Source organism: Canis aureus, chromosome 5, assembly GCF_053574225.1.
Source record: "Canis aureus isolate CA01 chromosome 5, VMU_Caureus_v.1.0, whole genome shotgun sequence".
Taxonomy (NCBI): Eukaryota; Metazoa; Chordata; class Mammalia; order Carnivora; family Canidae; genus Canis; species Canis aureus.
Window position 1 is genome coordinate 53,906,449 of NC_135615.1, and position 20,206 is coordinate 53,926,654.

The 20,206-nt window shown below is 43.3% G+C and overlaps 1 protein-coding gene across 21 annotated transcripts in view; it reads left to right on the forward strand.

Moving 5' to 3' along the window:
• The window catches only part of LOC144314196 (uncharacterized), a 492,303-nt gene that overhangs the window by 453,438 nt on the left and 18,659 nt on the right, over window positions 1–20,206 (forward strand). The window contains exons 11-13 of one of the 21 annotated variants that reach the window (XR_013379995.1): window positions 12,164–12,208; window positions 12,407–12,999; window positions 15,795–19,117. The exons of 19 other annotated variants lie outside the window; for them this stretch is intronic. The gene's annotated coding sequence lies outside the window, so the exon portion shown is untranslated. Of the gene's footprint in view, window positions 1–12,163; window positions 12,209–12,406; window positions 13,000–15,794; window positions 19,118–20,206 lie in introns of those variants that run through there. One more of the 21 variants, XR_013379982.1, reaches the window with a different exon arrangement.

Consider the following 20,206-nt stretch of genomic DNA (forward strand, 5'->3'; position numbering starts at 1 on the left):
AGTTCCCTGCCCAAGTCAGGCAGAGCTCATTAGACACTGCATATGCCATAACCATCCCCCACCCTTCCCCAGAGGTGTTATACATCCTCTCTACCATTATCCCTGGGATGCTTTCTACTTACCAGTCCAATTCAGTTGCACGAATATTTCTACAAGTATTATAAACTATTCCCACACAGTTGTGCTTTTTATCAGTTTGTCTTCAGAGATTTTCTTTAGCATGAATAACAAATCTAGCCTTTTCTCTAAAATAGGATTAAATATATAACATGATAATATAATAATATAATATTGTGGTATTATAATTTATAATAAGAACTGTATATTTGGTCTTCATCCCATTTCTGGTACAAGCTCCTAAAACCCTTGGGCTTGCCTAACTAGTAACAATACACTATTGTGTCTTTGAAAGTTGGCAAGAGAGTAGATCTTAAAAGTTCTCATCACAAGAGAAAAAGTTTGTAACTATATGACGTGATCGGTGTTAACGAAATTTATTGTAGTAATCACTTCACTACACCATGTATGTATACACACACACACACTCATATATAAACTATATATATAGTTTGAATCATTATGTCATACACCTTAAATTAGTACAATGTTATATGTCAATGATATCTCAATAAAACTGGAAGGAAATTTTTAAGAAGAGCAATGGGAGCATCTTTTGTTTATAATATTTGGTCTCTTGGTTCCTGAAATAGCTGCAGGAGATAAAGGTGAAAGGAATGTCTTACTATTCATAACAAGCCCCTCTACCACATTTGAGTTTGTGTTGAAGAGGTGACTTGGGAAGCCCCCAAGGATGGGGCTGATGGATAGGGGAACTAACCATGGTGAGAAAGTTGGAGCTTTAAAGCCTGCCCCTCAACCTCTGGGGACAGGAGGAAGGTTGAAGTTTGAATTAATCAAATAATGGCCAGAAATGTAACCATCCAGGCCTATGTAATGAAGCTTTCATAAAAACCCAGAAGGTTGGGGTTAGGAGAGCTCGTGGGTTGCTGGGAGAGTGGCACACCCAGAATGGCATGGAAGCTCTGCAACCCTTTCCACATACTTTGCCTCCTGCATTTCTTCCATCTGGTTGTTCTTGAGTTCATTCTTTTTATAATGATGCATGTATGATAGGAATATAAGTAGGTATTCACTTAGATCTATAAATAATCTCAAAGACAACACAAATCTAACTCTGGTTTTCTTTTTTTTTAAATTTTTATTTATTTATGATAGTCACAGAGAGAGAGAGAGAAAGAGGCAGAGACACAGGCAGAGGGAGAAGCAGGCTCCATGCTGGGAGCCCGACGTGGGACTCGATCCCAGGCCTCCAGGATCGCGCCCTGGGCCAAAGGCAGGCACCAAACCGCTGCGCCACCCAGGGATCCCCTCGGTTTTCATTTTTGAACAAACCCTAGGTTGCCTGGGCTCTCTTGGGACTCAGGCCAGGTTGGACCGAAAGTGACTGCCCAAGCCTCCATAGGGCCAGGGAGTCCATTACAATTATAGTCAGAGATGAAGGTTTTGGAAATAGTGAATACTTGGCAAGTAGTTTTCATTCTATTTAATGTCATAACTCAACTTACTTTAGTTTGACTTTTCTTTTTTTTTAATATTTTATTTATTTATTCATGAGAGACAGAGAGAGAAAGAGAGATAAGCAGAGATACAGGCAGAAGGAGAAGCAGGCTCCATGCAGGGAGCCCGATGTAGGACTCAATCCTGGGAGTCCGGGATCACGCCCTGAGCTGAAGGCAGACACTCAACTGCTGAGCCATCCAGGCGTCCCAAGTTTGGCTTTTTGATACTGTCTTGACTTCTCCACTTCACCCCACACAACAGGTGATAGAACCTTCTAATTAAAATGAATTAAAATTGTGTCCTGAGAATTTCATGAACTCTGACTTAAGGTCTTTTAAGAATCAATTTAATGTCCCCAAATCTTGGAATGTTAGCATCAATTTGTATTTATCTATGATGGCACCAGTGTCTGAAAATGTATACTAGTTCACAGGATAAGTTAGCAGCCCTTTCCACAGTTGGTTAGAAACACTTGCTTAGCAGGAAGTCAGGGTTGCATACTGGATTTGTACCACTACGCACTCTGTGGAGTCTGTCTGCTACTTCTCCATGACACCCTCCTAGCTAACTCCCTTCAGCCTTTCTAACTTCCTTGAAAGGAAGGATACATTCAAGATTTTAGGTCTGAGAATCACTTAATCCTAGCATCCTAGTGGATCACCTGCATTAACCAATGCCTTCAAGCTCCTCATGTGTTTTTTCCCCTTCCTTCTTAGAATGAGTGCCTAATCAAGTATAGTTGACTCTTTCACGATGTGGCGATTAGGGGCATGAACTCCCACCCACTATTCAACCAAAACTTTTAACTCCCCCCAAAACTTAACTACTCATAGCCTACTGTTGACCTTCAGAAGCATTTTCAATAACACCTACAGTCAATTAACACATATTTTATATATGTATTCCATGTTGTATTCTTACGATGAAGTAAGGTAGAGAAAAGCAAACGTTATTAAGAGAATAATAAGGGAGAGGAAATATAATTTCAGAACCACAGCAAATTGATAAAAAAAAAAAAATCCACATATAAATGGACCGGCACAGCTCAAACCTGTGTTGTTCAAGAGTCGACTGTAATAATTCATTATTGTGGGAATGTAGATGTCTTGAAAGTGTGTTTTGAATGTAGATGAATGTTTATGGAGAAGCTGTGTTTTTAAAATCGGGCAAAGCTGGACGACAGGAGAGAAGACACTCGTGTTAACTGAATTTGGAAAGTTTGAAACTAAGAGAGTCATCTGCCTGTGGCAAAAGATAGATTGAATCTCCCCCAAAGCAATGATTTATATGAAAAGCAGACCTTTTAGAGAATGACTGGAGATGTAGGTATTTTTTAGCCATCTCCCAACTTCATGCCAGCGTGATCTTCCCAATTTGTTCGGCCTGGATATGTGGCTTATGTTATTTTCATGAGTAAATTAATAGCTATTTAAACCCTTTTGGTTGATTCCCTTCAAAGATTGTTTATTCTAACTTAGCCCATTTATATGTGGTAAGTCATTATTTCATTGCATTCTTTTAGTGTTTGGGGAGTTTGTTATTGTTTTTTAATGAAGACACAAAAGATTTGAGCCTCTTTAGAAAAGAGGAGGGTATGTGAAGACTCCTTTCATTGAGAAGTATGTGGTGGTGCGAATTTAAACATTAGCTTCTCTATCAATGTCAAAGTTTGAGAACGTTTTCGCTATCTGGGCACCATGATAGGATAGCACCCCATCTGTGATCCCCTCTACCCAGTGAGGATTTAAGTGTAGTTAACGAGAGTCAAACTAATGAAAAACAGGATTTTGGTGTTGCTGGAATATGTAGAAAAATGTGGAGTCTAAAAAAAATATTTCTCCCGCCAAGACAGCATTGAAGAAACTCGTTATTTTCCATCTGCTTATTTCTTATTCTCAGGGTGAAGTGAAAGCAAAGTTTTAAAACTTTTTTCTCTACTGCAAAATAAATATACTTCCGAAAAATCCCTATCTAGAGAATAAAGCAATTAAGAACTCTCTGGCTGTGAGGATCTAGCCCCAGCTCAACTTAAAGCAACAGTTTCATTGCTTTGCATCAAGATGTGCGTGAGAATCAGCCTGCTCTGATCAGCCAATGTGCTGAGTGACTTGACATTTTAATAAGTAAATATTCAAGCCGTCATGAAATATCCTTTGTAATTATAAACACAGGAAACTTTATGAGATGCAAGTGGATGTTAAGTGGCTCAGCAACACAAGGTCTGAGCAGTTGGTGTGCTTTCAAATTGAGACCTCAGGAAAATTAAATCTACCCAAAGACCATCACCATTTGTTTCAAAGGCTTGATGTTTCTTAAAATTTTTTCAGCTCTCTAGTTTGGAAATACAGAGAGCCTTGAATTCATTTTATGCAAGCAGCATGTGGAGGCTACTGTCTAATATCATGGCAACTTAAACAATTTTTTTGAGCCAAAACAACTCAATAGAAAGTTTAACTTCTACTTTAAAAAGATATGTAAAAGTTATTAATGCCTATGTAAATGTGCAGTACCCAGGAAATTTCCTAATTGCTACATAGTTTATTTTAATTCATTAGATATTTACTTACTAGCTCTATGAGCATAGTCCCAGGCTATGTGTTTTTAGAAAAATTAGCATTACATATGTTGCCCTATCTGTGCTTCCTGGGAAGCCAGATTATGGACATAGTCTGATATGAAAACACTTCTTTCTTTTTTTTTTTTTTTAAGCACTAGATAGCATATATTAAAGTCCCAAATTGATTTTGATCAATTTCTAAAATGTGATAAAAAGCCATAGAGATAGCAGTGGAGAGGTTTATGTTACAAGAAAATATTTAGATAGGCAGTATAGAGGATTTAAGAATATTTATAAGGCCCAGAAAAACTGGTGGAACTTTGGTAGCTGTAGATAGCTGGAGTAGAAATACATGGTTCATACATAGCAGAGAAGAACCACCAGTGAATTTATTGGTTATATCCCTGATTACCTTTTGCAAAGCATGTATGGATCATGCGTGTGTCATCAGTGAGGTTAATCAGTTAGTATCTCTCATTCCATAAATAGTAGATTTTTCCTTTCTTGATATGTATATTATCCTCGTGGTTGGCTCATTCATTGAGGAGCCATTTTTCTCCCCAAGGGCTGTTGACACACATAGGTGACATTACATGCTGTGTCACAGCGCTGGCTCTCTGCAAACTCTTGACAGGATCAGCTATATAACTTGTGGGGTCCAGTGCAAAGTGAAGGGGGGCCTTCCCCGTTCAAATTTATCATTAAGAATTCCGGGATAGTGACAGCAGAGCACTGAACTAAGCCTGAGGCATTCTCAGGAAGGGGCTCTGTGTGTCTGCACGAATCGCACACAGATGAAGCCAGACCTGCCAGCACAGACAGTCAGATTGGTGTGGATGGACTCTGTTTAGGGCAAAACTTTCCTGTCTAGCCAATATACTGATCATGGATGAGCAATCAGCGAATGCTCATGAATCCTGACATAGAGTTGCAGCATGTGTATGCCTTTGTAGGACATTTATCTAACATTACATTCACAGAGACATGTATGTGAATAAATATGTAACATGGAGTTCTGAAAACTTCTGGTATGAGAGCCTCGGGCAGATTAACTAGAATAAGATCAGTTGTCACTATCCATAAATCATATCATACGTCATGTTATGCATCACAAAGCAAACATTTTCTCGGCACCTACTCTGTGCCAGACAATTTTCATGGCATAAGGATACAACGGAGAATAAATAGACATAATCCCTGCTCTCAGAGAGCTTTCACACTACTGAATTTCTGAAATTTTGACTAACTCGCTCAGGCTTCTGGCTTTCTTAAGACCAGAAGCTGTTCTTGTCACTATTTAGAACTGAGTAGAACCAGGACTCCCTGGAAAAGAATGCACGGAAAGTCTGCCCTTGAGAGGTTTCCAAGCTGAGGACACTCCTAGGATCACTTCCCATGAGGCCAGAAGGCTCATTTACTTACAGCAATCCATGGGAAAGAAGGCAGCCCCCTTATCTTTGGTCAGAGGACACTTAACATAATCCTGAGTGACAAAGGATCGAAAGTCAACAGCATCCATCTCACAGAAATTAACAACCCTTGCTTTTCACCCTTTCAAAGAATGTACTGGTCTGGTTTGGCCTTTCTGTGCCACATTCCATTCCAGAACCCCAGCTAAAATGTTCTCAAGGGCCGACCAGAGATTCCTCCTCCTTTCTCTGTGCTGGTACAACTTGACCGCTGCTTGACATCAAGGTCAACTGGAGATTGGGAACAGTTATGTAAGTGCATTGTAAATTGAATTAGTGCTGTACACGAGCCCAGACCAAGTAACCAGGGCAGCTCCAGGCAAGTGCAGCGACGGGGCCCCAGGAGACCGCGTCGGAGGAACTGCTTGCCGATGAAAGGCAGTCATGCACCACAGGAGAAAAAGAGCACGACCCATCTTTCCCCAGCCCCTTTGAAGTCTGGGCAGGCTGCTGCCTGGTCACGTGGGGAGGAAGACCGAGGCATCAAGAGGGAGATGGTGTCAGTGTGCCAGGCAGGCACAGAGAACTGCAGCATGCAGAGCATGCACATCCTTAGAATGAGAAAAAGAAATTATTTTTCGTGTCAGAAAAGGCACCACCCATAGAGGAGAAAGAAGGCTTAGTCACGTGGAGGAGAAAAGCCCCTGGCAACCTTCTGTGCACTGGAGGACAGGCAAGAGAGCACAGGCAGGACCATCTTCCTTCTACCAGTGAGTGACCCAGTGGTTCTAGGAGAATATATGCACACAAGTATTTTTTTAATATATTTTGTAATTTATTTATTCATGAGGGACACAGACAGAGGCAGAGGGAGAAGCAGGCTCCCTACGGGGAGCCCAATGTGGGACTTGATCCTAGGACCCCGGGATCATGACCTGAGCAGAAGGCAGACACTCAATGCTGAGCCACCCAGGCATCCCATGTACACAACTCTTAAAGACTAGGGCTGAAACACCTTTTAATGCCTTTGATGACATGGGACATCCTCCCTCGAAGTAAGATATCATGCTGGAAAGAGGGGAAAATAGTAGGTGGGAGTTTTGTTGTTGTTTACAGGCAAAATGAATATAGAGGTAACTTAAAAAAAAAGATGTAGTTATTTATTTTGGAGCGGAGTAGGGGGAGAGGGAGAGGCAGAGACCATCCTCAAGCAGACTCCCCACTGAGCATGGAGCTTGATGCCGGCCTCCATCCCAGGACCCTATGATCCTGACCTGAGCTGGAATCGAGTCGGACTCTTAACCGACTGAGCCACTCAGACACCCCTATAGGAGTAATTTTTGAAAAAAAAAAAATGTATAGGATCTTATCACGATCTTGGTATATGCTAACATGGGCATCTTCAGAAGGTGAGGAGAGGCAGAGCAATGGAAAGCTGAGAGCGTGGCCTGAATAGTCCATGGATGGGGCCTGATCTCAGACTGGATGTCTGGCCAGGTTCTTAAACCCCTTCTAAGCTCCAGCCTCCTCTTCTGTAAAAGGGAATCCTGATAGTACCGACCTCAAAGGCCTTTTGTGAAATTCAATAAAGCCGAATGTCTTAGTATTTGAAAATTAGTAGCATGAAGACTCACAAATACTAACATTACTGGCTCATAGTTACTGGGGGTACTAAGTGGTCCGCATGTGTTAACCCATGTATTTCTCCTAATAGTCCTGTGAAAGAAGGGAGGTTCAGCTCATTGCCCCCGGTTGTGTATCGAGTAAGTGGTGAGCCAGGATGTACAGCCGGATGTGGCTTCAGCATTCTTGTCCTAACATAGGGCTGTGGTGATGAAGGGATTAGGGCTCATGTAGGCGCAGAGAGGAAAGGGGGGGGGGACAGAAGACCATCTCCCAGGATAGGTTTACTTCCTATAACTCGATAATCCATAAGTGTGAAGAATCAATTAAAATGACCTCTGGAATGGATGAACATTAATTATGTGGGCCAGTCTCCTTCCTGGTTATTCTTCTGTGGGTCCATTACGTGTTCATGACTCTCATGGATGCATCTTTAGTCCCTTCTGTTCTCTGCCTGAAGGCTTTGCCTAAGTGAGCATTAAATCCATATTTCTATCTTCAAAATATTTCCATCTGCCTACTAGTTATATTGCCTTTCATCTCCTCTCCTCAGGTGTACCCTTCCCTCCTGCTCATTCCTCTAACAAAGGCCTGGATATCTTTGTGAGCACCCAACAGAGCCCACCTAAGGTCCCTTTCAGCAGTGGAGGAACATCGCCCCTCTTGTAGATCTTCACCAGCCCTAAAATGTTTTGGCCACGTGGCAGGAGGGAAATGGTATTTCACTTCTTCAATTGGCATCTCCCTGACTGCTAACAAGGTCAGAACCCGTCTGTCAGTTGGGTACATTTCCCTCTATGTGGAACCTGTCCTTCAGATCTACAGAGTGCTGGTCTTAATTTTAGGAGACTTTTTGGTATTTTAGGGAAATGAAGATACTATTTCACAAATACTTTTGTTTATTAGAGATCTTGAGGTAACCATATAACAAAGACATTTCCCAGTGTATTTTAACATTTGCTTCTGCCTTTGCCTACAAGGTATTTTAAAATTTTATGTGTCCAGGTAAGGACTTCTCTTACTGAAACAGCATTTTTATCTCTTCAAAGGTTGGGATGCCTGGGTGGCTCAGTGGTTGAGCGTCTGCCTTTGGCTCAGGGTGTGATCCCTGGGTCTTGGGATCGAGTTCTGCATCAAGCTCCCCTTGGGGATCCTGCTTCTCCTTCTGCCTGTGTCTCTGCCTCTCTCTGTGTGTCTCTCATGGATAAATAAAGAAAATCTTTTAAAAAAGCTGTTTCCAACTCAACACTACATAAGTATAATCTCCCAAATTTTCTGGTAATATTTTAATGCTTATTTATTTATTTACTTTTACGTAGGCTCCACACCCAGTGTGGAGGCCAGTGCAGGGCTTGAACTCACCACCCTGAGATCAAGACCTGAGCTGAAATCAAGAGTCAGATGCTTAACTAACTGAGCCACTCAGGCACCCCTTTATTATTTTATTTTTTAAATTTAGACACATAATCTGATTTTTATATGTTGTATGTTGTAGTTATCCCATTTTTTTCCTTCGAGATATTTCAGCGTATTCATTGTTACTTTTGCCATGAATTAAAATGTCATCGTTGCCATATAGTAAGTTCCTGTGAGTACTTGGATCTATTTTCTCCTCCCTGCTTGGTTCCATTATCACATACCTCTTTGGGTGCTATTATCGTAATTGTACATGTTTAAAAATACTAAGTTTTTATGTCTGGCAGGGCAGGTACCCCTGAGATATTTAGTTGCCTTTGTCTGTTTCCCACCAGAACCAGTGTCCTGTGGACACACCTTCCGAGTGTGTTCTTGGTGTGAGCATGAGCAGAGGATGCTGTTCTTTTGCCTTATCCCCAGAATGGGACAAAATGACCAAAAACTATAGTAATTTAGGAGGCCATATTGCGTTGTTGTTCAGTGGCTGAACCCTGGAGTCAGATTGCCCAAGTTTGCATCCCTCCACCAGTACCCAGTAGCTCTGCTCTTGGACAAGCCACTGCCTTACCTAATCTCGATGCCCTTTATTTTATTATAGAAAGGGAGTGCATCAGAGTACTCAACTACCTAGGCTTGTAGTTAAGATCAACGATGGGTTAGTACACATAAAAGCCCTGAGCACAGTACCCCGTGAGTAGTAAGTGCGCCACCAGAGTTAAGTGTTGCCATTGATTATTCTGCTATTCATTATGCCAGGCCCTAGGGATGCAACAGGGAAGCAGGTGAGGCCCCTGCTTTCATGGCTCTTCCATAAACCAAGTAGATAAACAAGATAAATGCAGATTGTGAAAGTGCTATGGAGAAAATATATGGCCATGTGCTAGTGACTGAGAAAATGCCTCTCTGGGGAGGTGACACTGAAGCTGCAATTCCATAAAAGAGCAGTCAACAGAAAGAGAGCCCTCAGAAGAGGGAAAGCAGGTGCAAAGTCCCTGAAGCAAAAAAAGAGCTCACTGCGTTCAAGAGACAAAATGAAAGCTGGAGAGGCTTGAGGATAGTTAACAGGGGTGTTGGCCAAGCTGGAGGCAGGCTTGCCTCCTCCTGGTGAGTGGAGAAAGGCAACAGCCATCTCCCACAACTCTGTTTTAATCCACTGGTTTACATGGGGCCTGAGGAGCATCTTGGAATTGAAGCCTGTTCACTGTTGGGAGTCAGGCATCAGATGTGTTAGGTAGATGGAGGTGGCCTTAACAATGGAAGAACATTTTAAAATGTGAGCCCAAACCGGAAATGAGCCTGAGCACCACTGCAGGAGAGGGAAGGTTCCAGGTTAATGATAAAGGACACCATAAGTCATCTTGACCTAGGCATCCTTATGTTGTACTTGCTCACCTGAAAGAAAGGTAGGTGTGCCCACTGAAGATGCATAGCACTAAACACCATGACGTATTGGGATCCAAACATCCCTCCTGGGTACCCTGCCCCAGCACCACACTAAGCTTAGAACTGGAGTGTCTCCATCACACATTGCGAGAGCAGTGGCAAGAACTCCAGCCCTAAGGCATAGCCACCATCTTTCAGTTTCAGCACATTGGGCACCACTGATTTTGCTCTGTGGAAGTATTGTCACAGTAATACAGTTATAAAAATAGAGTTTTAACTTCAGAGACTGCAGCGCACTGGTTTGGCTGGCCAGCATTTGAAGGAAATGGCAAAGTCTGATTTAGGCACAAATTAGTGTGTCCCCATGGATTCCTTGGATGTGTTTAGAGAGGGGCCTATTAGACCAGTCTTGTCAGTGAACAGATGGGAGTTTGGAATGACCCTACACACTTGTATATTGCTGTGAGAGTGGTCACATTTCTGAGACAACTTAAATTTATCTGTATTTCATAGTTGAACTGAGAATAATTATGGATACATGAAAACCATCAGGCCATCTTGTTTTCCTTGGAAAACAAGAGATTTTTTTCAATCTCACCTTCAGTTTGTCTCCCTACTAGTCTTCCTAGAAAGTGATCATGAGAAAAGATATTTTTAAAAATAGACCAGAAGCATAGGAGCTGCAATCTCAGTGTTTTATCTGAGTTAATGGGACAGCCTACCCAATACTCTATAGAATGCTCTGCTTCCAGTAGAAGCCCTCCCAACCCTCCACCCAACTCCTACACTTGGCTTGTGATACCAAATCTAAGATGAATTTAACATAGCTGGCATGGCATAAAGATATATTTTATTGCGAAAACGACTTTTCTGGTGTCCTTTACCAATTCCCTTTGATCCCCAGACCTCACCAGTTATGCTTTCCCTTGTATACAGGCACACATACCAATGATTATTTGATTTTTAAGAGTTGACAACTGCTTAGTTCATCTTGGCCAAGTAATGTTTGCTGAATAAATGGATTTGTTTCACATTCTACACTGTTTACAAATCTCTCTCATTTTTTTTTTTTGACCTTTTCAAATGCCAGGTAAGACTGGAAGACAAAGAAGTATTATTTTTATTTAACTGATGAGTAAAACTCACCTTAGAAAGGGTAAGGGATACACTCACAATCTTGATAACAGGAAGTGAAAGAGAACTCAGATCCACATTTTCTGCTGTAGAATTCCCTATTTTTTTCCATAGAGTTCAGACATTTGTCATCTACCCATGAAAATGCTCACCATCATCTGCTGAAACCTCCAAGCTTCTCCTCATACCTTTCACAAACATTTATATTTTATACTCAACTTGTCATCCTGCTTCTCTCCAGACATGACCATGGTGCTGACCAGTAGACCTGACACAACAAGAAGAGCCCAGAGCTGGAAATCAGGAGAGCCGGGCTTTTCTACAGGGCCTTTACAGATGCCGAAAATAAAGTAAAGCAGTGTTGTTTCTCCTAGAGGATCTTACGGTCTAATCTTCTCATTGTTTGAGGACCTAATGAAGCAAATGTGCTCGAGTGGCCTGAAGTACTGGCCAGTTGGGTGATGGCCCCCCCAGAGGTAGACAGCAGTCTGGGGGAGCCATACCACTCTCTGAGTATGCTTCCTCATCTGCGGATGCCTTGGGTCCTAAATTGAAATGAAATCAGTAAATTTGCAATTGTTTTCTATATTTTCTCACTGCCTCCCCTTCTGCTCCTGGTTTGGTCTTTTTCCAGTCTGTAGACCCTTCATGGCTACAGAAAGACAAACTTTCTGTGAATTCCTGGATCCCCCTTCAATGCCTGTGTGGACCCTACAGATTTTTTTTTTTTTTTAAGATTTTATCTACTTATTCATGGGAGACTGAAAGAGAGAGAGACACAGGCAGAAGGAGAAGCAGGCTCCTCGCAGGGAGCCCGATGTGGGACTTGATCCCGGACCCTGGGATCACGCCCTGGGCCAGAGGCAGACGCTCCACTGCTGAGCCGTCCAGCCATCCATGGACCCTACAAATTTCAATGCTGAAGGAAAGTAGCAAAAGCCGTGGAGACGTGTTAAATATTGCACTCCCACCTAAGGCCTTTTCTTTTTAAAAATTTTCAACAGGGATTGAATGTACATTTAGAATGTCACTGGACAAGAGCTTTTCTCTTTCTCTGTAGGTTTCTGCCAGAACTTCAGGCAATGAGAAGGCAGGTCATTGCCAGGTTTGTGTGGTAGATTTGGGGGGAAGTGGGAAAGGGGAAGAAAGGCCAAGCCTTATAAGGTGTGATTTAATTTTTAAAATGCTTATGCTGCTCTTTATAAGAATATCCACTTAACTGGATTTCTTTCTTGCTGACAAAAGAGGCAATTGTTGTATATAAAATAAATCTGATTAAAACTCTTTCTCTGTTCCTTTCAAGGTAAAGGATGCAGACCCCAGGAACAGAACACATTTGGATTCCTAGTGTGTGCAAATGATTGTTTATGGGATGTCTGGTGCCAAGACCCACAGAAGGCTCTTGGATTGCCCTGTAAAAGTAGAGGGAATGGAAAGCTTTTCCTTAGGCATAAAAAGTTTATTTTCTTTCTCATTCTCCTTCACAGTGGTAGCTATTACTTTGTAATTTTCTTGGCATTTTGTTGGCAGCCCAAAATGACAGAAATAATATCCCTTGCGTACAGGGTGCAGTTCTGATTCATTTCGTTTAGCTCAAGTCACCACATAGAATAAAGGCAGCAGCTGCTAGGCCTTATGCATAGGTCTACACTGGAGCAAGTTCCTTTAAGCAAGTTCTTAATCAGAAGGCAGAGCAAATTCAAACCCTTTCCTCTTCTGTATCCCAGCAGGGTTTTTTAGAACACAGCAAATGGCAAGAAATGAATACAGTTTTAGTAATTATCATTGCCATCTCTTCTCTTCAGCATCCAACTGGGTAAACAACCTCTTCCAGCCCAGTCGAGCACCATTTCATATAATCCTATCTGCATGGTGTTATCTGGATGTTGGAAGAAGGTGAGTCATAAACACAGGGCAAAGTATCAGGCCTGACATAACCAGGTGTTTGAGAATGGGTGCAGTCTCCGGGATGTGGGTCAGGTGTGAGGAGCCACCAGGGGCCAGGGACCATTAAGTCAACGGATTAGTCAAAGAACGAAGTCAGAAATCCGGGCAGGCACACGGAGGTCCGGGTGTATGTGGACGCTGGTCCACAAGAGAAGTGGGGTGCTTCAAACAAGGAGGCGCAGATGCTAAGAGATAAGGTGGTTCAGGCTGCCGGATGTCTGAGTAGGTGGGACAAATCAGGGCACCTGCAGTGGCCAGAAGAGCACAACAAAGCCACTGTGAGAGCAGCTTGGCTTCTGTATCAGAGGCCACCTCTCTGCCAAAGGACGTTGATACACTGCTTCTGTTAAGCAAGGGAACAATAGCCTCGTGCAGCCTGCCTTGGAGCCTTCACGTGCAGACAAGCAGATTGGACCAGTGATGCCGAATATGGCCTTGGCTGGGAAAACACCTTCCTGAAAATACAAAGCAGGAATTCATGCCCCCTTAAAGCAGTTAATAAGTAATGAAATTCTGGAGAAGCCTAAACACTACTGTGCCACGACTGGCTTTCTAAGGGGCCAGATTTACAGCTAAGCAAACCAGGACCCAGGTGAATGCACTGATTTACCCAAGGAGGCAGAGCCCAGGACGGAATATAAGGCTTCACACCTGCTGTAATGTTATCCCACGTGGCACAATGTAAGACTTGAGCCAGGCTAGGTTGATCCTGTTAACCCAGAATCCTTTAGGATCTATGTCTGAAGGAGAATCCATCTGTGGCAGAGTTTTTGGTCTATCTGTAAAGGGCTTATTTTTCCCTTGAGGGGAAGTCAGGGTAGGAGATGCTGGTCATCACCAATGCCCTCATTCCTACAGGCCTAAGCACCTTGTAAGGCACTCCCAGGCCCAGTATGAAGTCCAGCCAACCGGAAACTCCAGACTTATGCTCAAGACAGCTTGAGCTCCAGATGTCATGTGTGTGCCAGTATCAGGAAAGTGATGGAAACTGTCCTGGACACAGTCTGTGCTATCTGGACAGCAGATAGGAATAACAGAAAAAAGTCCCTTAATTGGGCACAGTGATTATGATTTGGCATGATAGGCATTTATAAGCAGCTTAAGAGAGTTAGAGGTAGTTTGTGGGTGATGTTAAGTGATCAAATAATACTGATAATGATGATCTGGTGATGGTTCTCAGGGTGGCAGTTGTTTTTTAATTTAAAGTGTATTAATGTGTATTAGTGTATTAATACACTAACAGATAGTGTATTAATAGTTTCAGGGATAGAATTGAGTGATTCATCAGTTGCATAGAACACCCAATGCTCATTCCATCACCTCCCTCCGCTCCTTAACGCCCATCGCCCAGTTACCCCATGTCCCCCCCCACACCTCCAGTGACCCTCAGTGTGTTTCCTCTCTTACAGTTTGTCTCGCTCTCTGATTTCATCCTTTTTTTTTTTTCTGCTTTTGAGGGTGGTAGATTTAATTAAAGGGAGGAGGAGGAAGAGGAGACTTGCAGAATCTAACTTACACGTAATAGGCTAAACAAACTGGAATTCATCTTTGAGATAGGAATGGAGGGCTCCCTGGGAGCAGGGGCCAGGCCTTTTTCCTAACCTTATGCCCAGCATCTTGCTCCATACATCGCCCTGCATGGATGTCCTATTAACATTAAAGAATCGAATGAACTGGTGCCCATGACCCGTGACTCATGACCATGCCAGGGAGGGTGTACGATCAGTGTGAACTGTGTCTCACTGGGTGGCAGAGTCTGTAGCAGGGACTTGAGATACACTGTGGTTTGGCACTGCTCCATCCTTACCTCGCTCACTTTTTTTGAGGCGAGTGGTTTTTGCCTCATTGATTTTCACTGCTCATCGGGTTCCATTAGCCTATTCATTAGTGATGGCTTCATTCCTTTCCCACATACTCTGTCTCCTGAATGACATTTCTTTGTGTCATTAGCACGGACCATGATTGTGGGGTATCAACGGAATGTGGCATTTCCAGCAGGGCCTGCTGGCTGGCAAGTACCACTCGGCTCTGTCACACTGGTCCCACAGGGAGGAAGCAGCGATTTTAATTACAAAGAACAAAGAGCGCTGGTTGTCACACTGACATTGCAGTTCTAATCTCTTTCTCTCATTCTTTCTCATGCACACACACACTCTCTTATTCTAGAATGCCCTTATGTTAGTACATTACAAAAACCCCCAACCTGTTTTCTCCTGAATTCATTTCCCCCCTGGAATCACACTTGCCCCATCAGCCAAACTTGAGGCCCAGAATCATCTGTAACTCCTTGCTTTGTTCTTCCCCACATCTGGCCAGGCACCTGGAGCCAGCCAGGCTTCCAGAGAAACAGCGTAGGAACCCTCCCTTGATGTCATTGACCACTGCCGCTGGTCCAGCCCAGCTCCTGTCAGCTTTTCCCTGGACCTCGTGCCCTGCCTCTTCCCTGGCATCCTTCCCACTCCTCCTCTCTGGGGACAGTGAAGGTACAGAATGGAGAAATGATAGAGAGTGAGCATTTTCTCTGTGTCAGGCACCAATATTGAGGTGACCTCATTTAATCCTCACAAAAACCCAAAGGTGGGTGCTTATAATCATCTCCACTTTATAGGGAAGAGAGCTGATGCTAAGAAATTTTAGGTGACGTATACAGTTCACATACTAGGACGTGGCACCCCAAGGACTCAAACCCAGCTTGTCTGACTCTGAAATCCTTGGCGTTTTATTAGAACCTTGTACCTTTCTAGTTACTCAAGGGCGGAGCTTCGGAATCGCCTGGAGGGCTCCTGAAAACACCCCACAGCTCCTGATTCAGTGCATCTGGGAGGAGACAAGAACTTGATAATCTGCATTTCTAACAAGTTCGTGGATGCTGCTGCCCAGGGACCACACGAGGAGAGTGGTGGCATTGGTTTAGTCCTTCCTCCTTAGATACAGCAAGCATGGCTCAAAATTGAGATTGGAGGACTGGTTTCAAGCACTGGATCCGCCACTCATTCACCAGCTCTGTGTCTGTGGGCCACGTGATGGAACCTCAGTGAACCTCACTCTTTTCTATAAAATGGGAATATTCTGTCTAATGTGTGCTGTCACTTCCAGAGTACAATTCAGTAAGTCACGGCTGTTTAGGGATCTGAAATGACTCCTCTTAGTTTATTTCTGCTTTTTCATTTTTTTTCTCTCCCTCTCAGTGTCTTAGACACTTTGCACTTGACATTCCTCACATCTGAATGTTCTCCATTTCTCTGCACAGCTCCCTCCTCACCACTCGGGTTTCCATTAAGACTGGGCACCTCACAGAGGTTTGGTCTAGAGGAGGGAACCCCCATGCACATGGGCATTGTTTGTTTGAGAAGAGATTTGTAAGTACTGATCCGATATTTGGAATGATCGTAGATCTATTCAGGTCCCTGTTCTACAAACAGTTTTCAGTTTGGGCTTTTAAGATAATTATTCAGGGCACCTGGTGACTCAGCGGTTGAGCCTCTGCCTTCAGCTCAGGTCGTGACCCTGGGGTCCTAGGATCGAGTCCTGTGTCGGGCTCCCTGCATGGAGCCTGCTTCTCCCACTGCCTGTGTCTCTGCCTCTCTTGGTGTCTCTCATGAATAAATAAATACAGTCTTTCTTTAAAAGATAATTATTCATTTTCCTTTTTTAAAAAAGATTTAAGAGAATATGCACACAAGAGCCCGTGTGGGGGGGAGGGGCAGCGGGAGAGGCAGCCCCCCCCCCCCCCACCTCGCTCAGCAGGGAGCCCGATGTGGTACTTAATCCTGGGATCCCAGGGTCAGGACCTGAGCTGAGAGCAGAGGTCTGACTGAGCCACCCAGGAGCCCCAAGCTAATTCTTCATTTTCCTGACTTTTCAAATGTATTGGCAGGCACACATTCACTGGTGTAAGGCTAATCCATGTTTCATTTCCACTTGTCAGCCTTAGAGCCCCTTTCACTTCTTTTTCTTTGCACCCGCTCTTTTTTGTCGATGATTCTTGTGAGGTTTATCTACTTAATTAGTTCTTTAAAAACCCACTTTCTGGTATGATCTTTGTTTTCTGTTTATTTCCCTGGTTGACTTCATTTCTCGCTTCCTCCCCCAGCGCCCCCAGATGCAGTTGGACTTGCAGATCCTTGCTAGTGTTTTTCCATTTCTTTTAAGAGCCTTCCCAGCTGTACGTGTCCCTCGGATTTCACATACCTTACTCTCATGGTGGCTTGTGTCTCACGTGTCTTTCAGCGTATTTTTGTCCTCTGAGCAACCTAAATCTGCTGGCATTCGGGAGGGCCTCCATTCAGACCCAGCAGAGGATTTTCTCTGGTGTTGGTCAGGTGCCCGGGGCCTCGACCATCCTGGCTTAGTTTCTCGGTTTTGGGTTTCCCGGCTCGCGCAGGTGGTACACATTTAAACCTCAGCTCCACCCAAGGGCAGGGCCGTGGCGAGGAATTCTCAGGACAGATCTTTTTTTTTTTTTTTTCTCTTCCTCCTGGATTTGAAGCCGAGACAGAAATCCTCCTTTGGAAGGTAGGCGGAATGTTTCCTCCCCATCCTTTCACCGGGTAGGGGGTGCTTCAGGGGCCCTGAGTTCTGTGTCTTCTCTCTTCCCATGCCCTTCCTTGCAAAGGCTCCTCGGTCCTTGTCTCCTCCACCTCCACCTCGTGAAGCAGTTACAACACCGTGGTGGTGGATGGCCTCAGGGAGATTCAGCACTCGTGTTGTTCTAAATAATTGCTGGCTTTTTATATTTGGTGTCTAGGGGTTTTCCTGACTGTGTTGCTAGTTTTGCTACGCATGCCTCAAGGAAAAAAAAAATCTGGACTCTTCCTAAATCGTGCATGTGTGTTGAGGCATATAAAAAAAGGTTATTTTCGACTAGTTTACCTTATCCTTGGAAACTGCATTAACCTCAGTCTCTCTTGAGCACATTATTATCTGTTATCTTCTCTGTAGTACTCACCAGTACCTGAATGTATCTTAATTATCCATGTGTTTATTTTTGGTTCCTCCTCTTCCAGGGAAAGGTGAAGAATTTCATGACAAGGATTCCCTCTTATCTCATGGTATATTTGATTATCTAGAACAGTCCCTGGCATAGAATAAGAGCCAAAACAATGTGTTTTTATGTCAATCAACACATTGTTATTGACTCTTACTCTGTGCCAGCGACTGTTCTAGATAATCCTAGAATATTCATACACTGGGCTTTGTCCTATGCAAACTTTAAAAATAACTGTTAAAAATTATTATAAAAAGTGTCTGAAACATTAAGGTAGAAAGGCAGACCACAAACCACCTATATGAATCCCATTATAAACTACTTGTGTGTGTGTGTCTAAAACTATCTGAAGGATACACATGTAAATTAACTGCTTATTGCTGGCTGGTGAGCTTTGAGTACTTTTTTTTCCCATCTTAGTGTTTTATACCGAGTGCAGAGGATGGCATTTTCTTATAGTCAAAGGAGGGGAAAAGAAACATCATTTAAAGTCATGAGGTATTTGCGTTTCCAGGCGTATGTTACAGATGAAGCTTCCTTTGGTCTTCCTCCTAAAGACTCAGCTGTAAATTACGTGCATTGGTTTCAGCTTTCCTTGATAACCAGTATCAGGCCCTTTCGGGCTTCTTCCTTGCCATGACTGCACTCAAGGGTGTTTGCTAATGGTAATGTCTTCTTACCTCCTCACTACGCACACTAGGATCTCGGCTGGAGCTCAGTTAAGTCTGTTCTAGATTTGATACTCTGATCGACTTTAGTTCCGTTACTTTTGTTTTGAGGGAAGAGGAGATACCAAATACGCTGGTTACTGGCCTCATGAGCGGGAAGGGATGCCCGGGTCCTTTTCTTCCCCCAGTGCTCCAGCTCTGTCAGCATATATTGTGATTCTATTTTTATGCTACATATCATCTATCTCTGTTCTAAGAATAGCCCAAAATACTGTGAATTAATCCCCTTCTTTCTCAATTGCCTACAGTTCATATTGATGAGAAAATTGGGAGCTGGGGACCTAAGAATCGGTCTCTGCCCCTTCAAGGTTTCAGAGAGGTTTAGAAATAGCACAGCAATAGGCATTGTATGGGTCACATGCTTTTGGAATTTACAGAAAGTGCTTGTTGGATGAATAAAGAAGAAGCAGTGATGTGCCTGGTATTTTGTTTTTTTTTTTTGTTTTTTTTTTTGTTTTTTTTCCAGCCTTACCCACCGTTCCTCCCACTTAGCTCTAGCCACATTAGCATCACACTTGCGTCCGCAAACATTGGCCATGGTTTGTGCTCTCACTTAAACAGTGAGATTCCCTAGGCCTGGAATTTCCCTTTTTCTGTTTTCCAGGCAAATTGCTACCTACCCTTTATAATTTGGATCAGGTGTCTGCTCCTTCAGGAAACTCTTCCAAACAGCCTATTCCCAGGCAAGTTGGCTTGAGGTATCCATTCATGCAACAAGCATTTTCTGAACATCTATAGCTTATCTGTCACTGTGCAAACTGTGGAGGGACAGTAGTGAAAAAGAAAGGCTGCTTCCTGTCCTCAGGGTTCTCAGCTCCTAATGAGTGAGACTGGCTGTAAACAAAACACACAAGCCAGTGAGTGAAGTAGACGTGATCATTAATTAGTGATGATGAAAATAAGCCTGACATTCAGAAAGGACCCGAGATGGTGATAGAGGAGGGTACAGTCCTGCACAGAGCCAGGAGAGCATGTTTTTGGAAGGGAGAAGCCTCCATCAAGGCATCTTCTTGCTCTTACAGTACCCAGTGTTGCTCCATAAGTAAGCTTTTACCTCTTCTACTCTTAAGTATCTGCTTAGAGGTCTCCTCTCAGACTGAACCCTGAGCTCCCTATGGAGGGAGACAACATCCTTCATCTTAAAGCTTCCACTGCTTGGAGCTTGACACGTTGTCATGCTCAGTGAATACTTGCTGAGTGAAGGGTTGGATGGATAAATGGATGGACGAAGGGAGAGGCAAAGAGGGAATGTGGAGATTTTTGAGTGACTTTACAGACTGTCATGAGCATACTAAGACGGTGGGCACATGAGTTGTGTCTTTCCACAACGTCAGCTTTATTCAATCATAAAGGAAAGTTAAATCACAATTATAAAGGAGATTCAGGATTCCAAACTCAGTGACATTTCACCATGTGATGCAACTTGGCTTCTTTACACAGC